This window comes from Marmota marmota, unplaced genomic scaffold, assembly GCF_001458135.2.
Source record: "Marmota marmota marmota unplaced genomic scaffold, marMar, whole genome shotgun sequence".
NCBI lineage: Eukaryota > Metazoa > Chordata > Mammalia > Rodentia > Sciuridae > Marmota > Marmota marmota.
In genome coordinates this window covers 847,962-854,271 of record NW_026000173.1, presented here as the reverse complement: position 1 = coordinate 854,271, position 6,310 = coordinate 847,962, and the positions used below count along the sequence as shown (strand labels likewise).

General features: G+C 38.0%; 1 long non-coding RNA gene across 1 annotated transcript in view; it reads right to left on the bottom strand.

Moving 5' to 3' along the window:
- The window catches only part of LOC125611943, an 8,020-nt gene continuing 1,710 nt past the window's right edge, over positions 1–6,310 (bottom strand). The window contains exon 2 of the long non-coding RNA XR_007342195.1: positions 1–224. This is a non-coding gene — a long non-coding RNA (uncharacterized LOC125611943). The remainder of the gene's footprint in view (positions 225–6,310) is intronic.

Here is a 6,310-nt window from a genome sequence, read left to right as displayed (position 1 = left end):
TGAAATCTGCCAGTCTGGGAACAAGACCACAAAAGTTTTCTGGAATTAGAAACTTCTTTGACTGAAGGAATTTTCTGTGAGACGCTTTCAGAGGGTGGAGGAATTGGGGATCTGTTGCAGTACATTCGGTTTCAGAAATCTCTGTCCATAGATGGCCAACTCCATTGCTCTGGGTCCAAGGTGAGGCAGAATCTCATGGAGGAAGAGTGTAAGAAAAATGTGTACTAGGAAAAAAAAAAGTATATATTCATGTTGGAAGGCAAATTCATGTTGCCTATTTAACATAATATTGAGAATCTCTCTCAATGCTCTCAAGTAATAATTTATTCCTAGCTTTGAACCTCAGGTTGTAGGTTAAACATGTTCTTATTTTTCACTCACTGGATGTAGAGCACATCTTTTCCATTTTTCTAGAAAGGCACTTTGAGGGGCAATTTGCTTTCAAATGTTAAAGGCCTCTTGGTGTTAAAGAGAAAGTGGTAGCATTTTCCCAGATGGATAACTTCACAGGAGGTCTGGGAAGCTGACCTACTTCTGAATTTACAGCTGAATTAATCCAGGTGGTAAGTGAGTGTGAAACATTTTTTTGAGGCTCATAAAATTGACATAGCCATCTTTTAAAACATTCTAAAATTCTGACATTTATATGATTTGTCCAGCATACATTCTAAAGTTTTTTCATGTTGGTTTAATTTAATTCAGCAATTGACCACCTACTCCTTATTTTATACTGCCAGGCACTGGACATACAATAAGTAAAAGCAGTACCAGGAAAGCTTCTGTATGTGATTAATGATTTTTCTTCAGATAAATCATTATAGTTTTTTTCAACTCCCGACACTCTCCAATTATTGTACAAATGTCTTCTTTTGTTATGGAAATCATGCTCTGCAAGAGACCAAGCACCACTTGCAGTATTGGAGAACAGTTTATTTTCCCTGGCGGACCCTGATGAACTAGTGCTCTTAAATTCTGGGTCCCACGCTGAGGTTACATGGGGCTTTTATAGGAAATTTGACATTTCTTAACCATTACAACATTGGTGGGTTTGAATTCTTGACCTACGCGACCAAGGGCCATTATGCACAGAGAATTTACAATAACTAGTTCACACCTGTAAAACAAAGACAGTAAAACACCTGCGAATAATATTGTTCAGTGGCCTTAACCCAAGGCAGCAGTAACTCAAGATAACTTTGATTTTATCTCCTGAAGAGTTACACTTCTAAGAACTAAGCCAACGATGTTATAGTTTAGACAGCAGTTAATTGGCATAGTAATCTACAATTTATACTTGCAATTAGGTGAGGTAGGTACATTCCTACAGTTCTGAAAGTTACAAAGTATAGGAAAATTAACTCTTTCCTTAGGCATTGTCTTCATCATAATGTTCTTATAATTTCATTTTATAATCAGGTCTGGTATCTCCTTCACACTTTATTAACCTATCTTCTTAGATACCATGACCTTCAGTTTTCTCATCCTTTTCTACGGACAGGGATAAACTCCCAGTTTTTCTTTTTCTCCATCTCATTCATTCTCTAGGATAGCATAAATAAATGGGAAGTTTGAGACCAAAAGTTCATAAAGGTTAAATTGTCACGAATATTCCAAAAAGCCAGCTTACTCTCTGACTTCGGAGGAGTAAACAGGAAACTATCGATCCCATACAGGAAATGACCTGGTTTGAGGGCAAAGAAGGTGCCTTGGATTTCCCTCATTTTCCTTCTAAACTCATTTCCGGGTTTCAATCAATTTGGTCCTTCCCTACAATAACAGAGTTCGGCTGACTCTTCCCAGTCCCACCCTAGACTTCGATCCTGACAGGACGGCCAATAGGGTATTCCCGTGAGTGGACATTTTCATTCCTAGTTTTACATCATCGCAAATCTTAACCAATCAGTAGTTAGGGTAGGAGGTACGAAAATAATCTTCACTTCCTCCCCAAACGGCCACTCCTCTCTTGCGACACCCTGTGATAGATTGCCTACGTAGCCAATCAACGAGCAACGTTGGGCCCAGCCCATTCTAAAGCCAACCAACTAAAATGAAGATGGGGAATTGGGGCGGAGAATGGAAAACTTGCCCCCTCTTTTGGAAATGATTCGAAGAGGTGCGTCCCGAACCAGTGAAGTTACAACTTCTTACCAACGATGGCTGCATACTGAACCGTTTATATCATGTGCCGGGTTCAGTTCCCTTCTGATCCTATCCCAAGATGGGCCCCGCGACTCACATTCCACCCCGCCCCCGTTTCAGTATAACTCATCCCCATCCCTGAAGTCCTTCGGAAAAAAGTCCCAACCCCAAAGGCCCGAGCTTCACTCGCTGCTCTCCCGCGGGGTAGAGTAAGGGGAAGGAGAGATCCTGCCGCCTTTGGCGCCAATCTTTCCATTCAGTGCGCCTCTCCTCCCTTCTCCACGTTCCCGGGCCCGGGCTGACAAGGGGGTGGGAGGAGCTGAGTGCCTGTTCGGTTTGGAGAAAGGCTAGAGCTTCTTAAGGTGGAACAGCAACTGGGAGGCTGGGCCTCACAACTGGGATGTGTGGGCCTCCTGCTTACCAATTGCGCTTCCCACAGGATCTCTCATTCTCTAGTCCCTGAACCTTGGTTCTAGTCTTGTATTTGGGAGAATAACCAGGTTAGGTAGAGGATATAGAATTTAGGTAGAAAGCTTTAAAGTATAAACTCTGTAAGGGAAATACAAACTATGAAGAGAACTTTTTAGTCACTGTTGTTATTGTCTTTTTCTTTCCCCCGTGATTACCTTTTGAAAGTGGCAGAATTTTTCTGATGTGTGAATATAAGCTTAGAATATCATAAATGAATCGTTTGTAAACCTTAGTTACTAGTTTCCCAGGAAGCTGGAAGAGTAACAGTAGTATACAGGTGCTTGTGGTCTTGGCTCTGATCCAGTCTTCTTTGTAAAATAAAGATTATAATCCCCTTTTTCTAAATTTGATATGAGTAATAAAAGAAGTTGTGTAAAAGAAAACACACTGTAATGGGTGCAAACTAACATTAGGTAATTTTTCTACACACAAAGCATACCATAATAGTGAACACTTTGATAGTTCTTATTATGTTCCAGCATTTTTAACAGTATTTAAAAAAATTATCTATTTGTAAATTTTCAAGCTCAAGAGTAGAGAGAATAGTTTTTTTTTTTTTTCGATGTTGTAACAAGCAACATTGGCCAATCTTTTACCTCTACTTTTCTCCTCCGTCCCAAATTATCTTGGAGCAAATTTCAAGACTCTATACTCCCATATGCATTTTTTAAAAATTAAGATTCTTAAAAAATAACAATGAATGCATCTAAAGTATGAGAATTTTTTATATTATCAAGTCAGTATTGACATTTTACTAGCTGTCTCATATTTCATCCAGTTAAATTGTTCTAGTGAGGCTCTCCTAAAAAGTCCACATATTGCATTTGACGGACATGTCTCTTGGTCCATATATATTGCAATTGGTTGATATGTCTTCTGAGTCTCTTTAATTTCTAGGGTACCACTCTCTCAGGCAGTTATCTAAGTGCATTACATGTATGAAGTCACATAATCCCTCTGAAATACTATGAAATAGGTATCATCATTAACCCCATTTTACTGATGAAGAAACTGAGTAATAAAGCAGTTACTACAACTGTGATTTACCGGAGTTCTCTCAGTTATTAAGGGTCAAAGCTAAGATCTGAATACATGAATCTTATCCACTATATTATATATTTCAAGTAGTACACTGGTCTTTAAAAAAAAAAGCTTCCAAAGTGTGTATTGTGGCATGTTAGTTACAGATGTTATCAAGAGTTTTGGTTAAAGTGGACTAATACTCAAATAATTATATAACATGCTTTATAATAAAGAGGTGTGGATCCTTACATTTTCTTTCTTTCTTTCTTTATTAAATATTTTTTAGTTGTTGATAGACCTTTATTTATTTGTATGTGGTGCCAAGAATCGAACCCAGTGCCTCACACATGCTAGGCAAGTGCTCTACTGCTGAGCCACAACCCCAGCTCTATTAATTAATTAATTGATTGGTTTTGGTATGTTTCAGTGGCTTTTTAAAATCTTGCTCCACTCAGGGGCTCGGAAGGCTAAGGTAGGAGGTTTGCGAGTTCAAAGCCAGCCTCAGCAATGGCGAGGCACTAAGCAACTGAGTGAGACCCTGTCTCTAAATAAAATACAAAATAGGTCTGAGGATATGCCTCAGTGGCTGAGTATCCCTGACTTCAATCCCTAGTACCTGACTCTCACCCCAAATTATGTCTAGATGGTTGTAGTGGCACATTCTGGTGATCTCAGCAACTCAGCTGGCTGAGGCAAGAGAATCACAAGTTCAAGGCCAGCCTCAGCAACTTAATCAGGCCCTAAGCAATTTAGTGAGGACCATGTCTCAAAAAGGGATGGGGATGTAGTTCAGTGGTTAAGAACCTCTGGGTTCAATTCTTAGTGCCCCCCCCTCCCAAAAAAAAATATTTGCAAAATACCTAAATGGTAAGGAAAATATAAAAATAAAACAACTCGGGGCTGGGGAGGTGGCTCAAGCGGTAGCGCGCTCGCCTGGCATGCGTGCGGCCCGGGTTCGATCCTCAGCACCACGTACAAACAAAGATGTTGTGTTGGCCGAAAACTAAAAAATAATAATAATAATAAATTTAAAAAAATAAATAAATAAAAAAATAAAAAAAATAAAACAACTCCTATTTGTACTTCCAGAGTTAAATATAATTACTTTTTAAAGATTTATTACTTATTTATTTGCTTTTTTATTGTTGTTGTTATTATTATTATTATTATTATTATTATTTTGCGTGTGTGTGTGTGTGTGGTATTGGGGATTGAACTCAAGGGTGTTTAACCACTGAGTTACTTTTCAAAAAATTTTTATTGGGACATTAAGTTCCTGAGGCTGGTCTTGAACTTGTGATCATCTTGCCTAAATCTCTCTAGTCTCTGGGTTTACAGGTGTGGGCTATCACACCTGGCTGAGGATGACTTATTTCTCACAGTTCAGGACAATGAAATAGAGGTTAAGAGCCATGTTAGATTTAAGTGTTTTAATGTAAAATAATATTCCTAATTATGTGAACAATGTGTGACTTATATGAACTAATTATGTGAATTTAGACACAGTTAATATCTCTAAGTTATAGTTTTTCCCACCTATAAAAGGTATAATTACAGTGTCTTATAGTATTGCCAGAAGAACAAAATGTAAATGCCTAGTTTGATTTTTTTTTTTTTTTTGTAGTACTGGGGATCAAACCCAGGGCCTCATGCTTGCTAGGCAATTACTCTACCACTGAGCTATATCCTCTACACTTTTAAATTTGATTTACTTACTTATTTGGTACTAGGGATTGAATGAACCCAGGGGTACTCAAACACTGAGCCACATTCCCAACTTTTTTTTTAATTATTATTTTTTTAGATGTTGATGAACCTTTATTTATTTATTTATTTATATGTGGTGCTGAGAATTTAATCCAGTGCCTCACAGAAGCTAGGCAAGCACTCTACCACTAAGCCACAAACTCCAGCCCCTCCCAGGCCTTTTTATAATTTATTTAGAGACAGGATCTCCCTAAGTTGCTTAGGGCATTGATAAATTGCTGAGGCTGGCTTTGAACTTGTTATCCTCTTGTTTCTGCCTCCCCAGTCACTGAGATAACAGGCTTGCGCCACTGTACCTGGCTTAAATTTTATTTTGAGACAGGGTCTCATTAAATTTCTCAGGCTGGTATCAGATTTGTAATCCTCCTGCCTCAGACTCCCCAGTTACTGGGAACACATACCTGCACCACAGCTCCCAGTTATGTGCTTAGCTTTAATGCCTGCACATTATAAATATAATGTAATTATATGTACATATAATTTAATTAAATTGTAGTAGTGTATATTTAGAAGACACAAAGACTTTATTATCTAAGGCAAAATTCAGTCATCAAGTTGTAAGCTTGTGTATGCAGTCTTTTTTGGGCAATTCAAATATTAAATGAGCAATCTTTTTGCCTTCATGTTATTTTGTATAGAACATAGAGTAATTTGAGAAAAGCTTAATAAGCCAGAGGATAAAATACATAAGTGTTTGTAGCAGAATCATGAATGGAGGAAGAAAGCTGAAGTAGGCTTCCTAGTGGCATTTTTCTGTCTCTGATAGATTGTTGTGGAAGGGGCAGAGGATATGTTTTATTTATTTATTTTGGGTACTGTGGAGTGAACCCCAGGACACTTAATCACTGGGCCACATCCCCAGTCATATATATATATATATATATATATATATATATATATATTTTTTTTT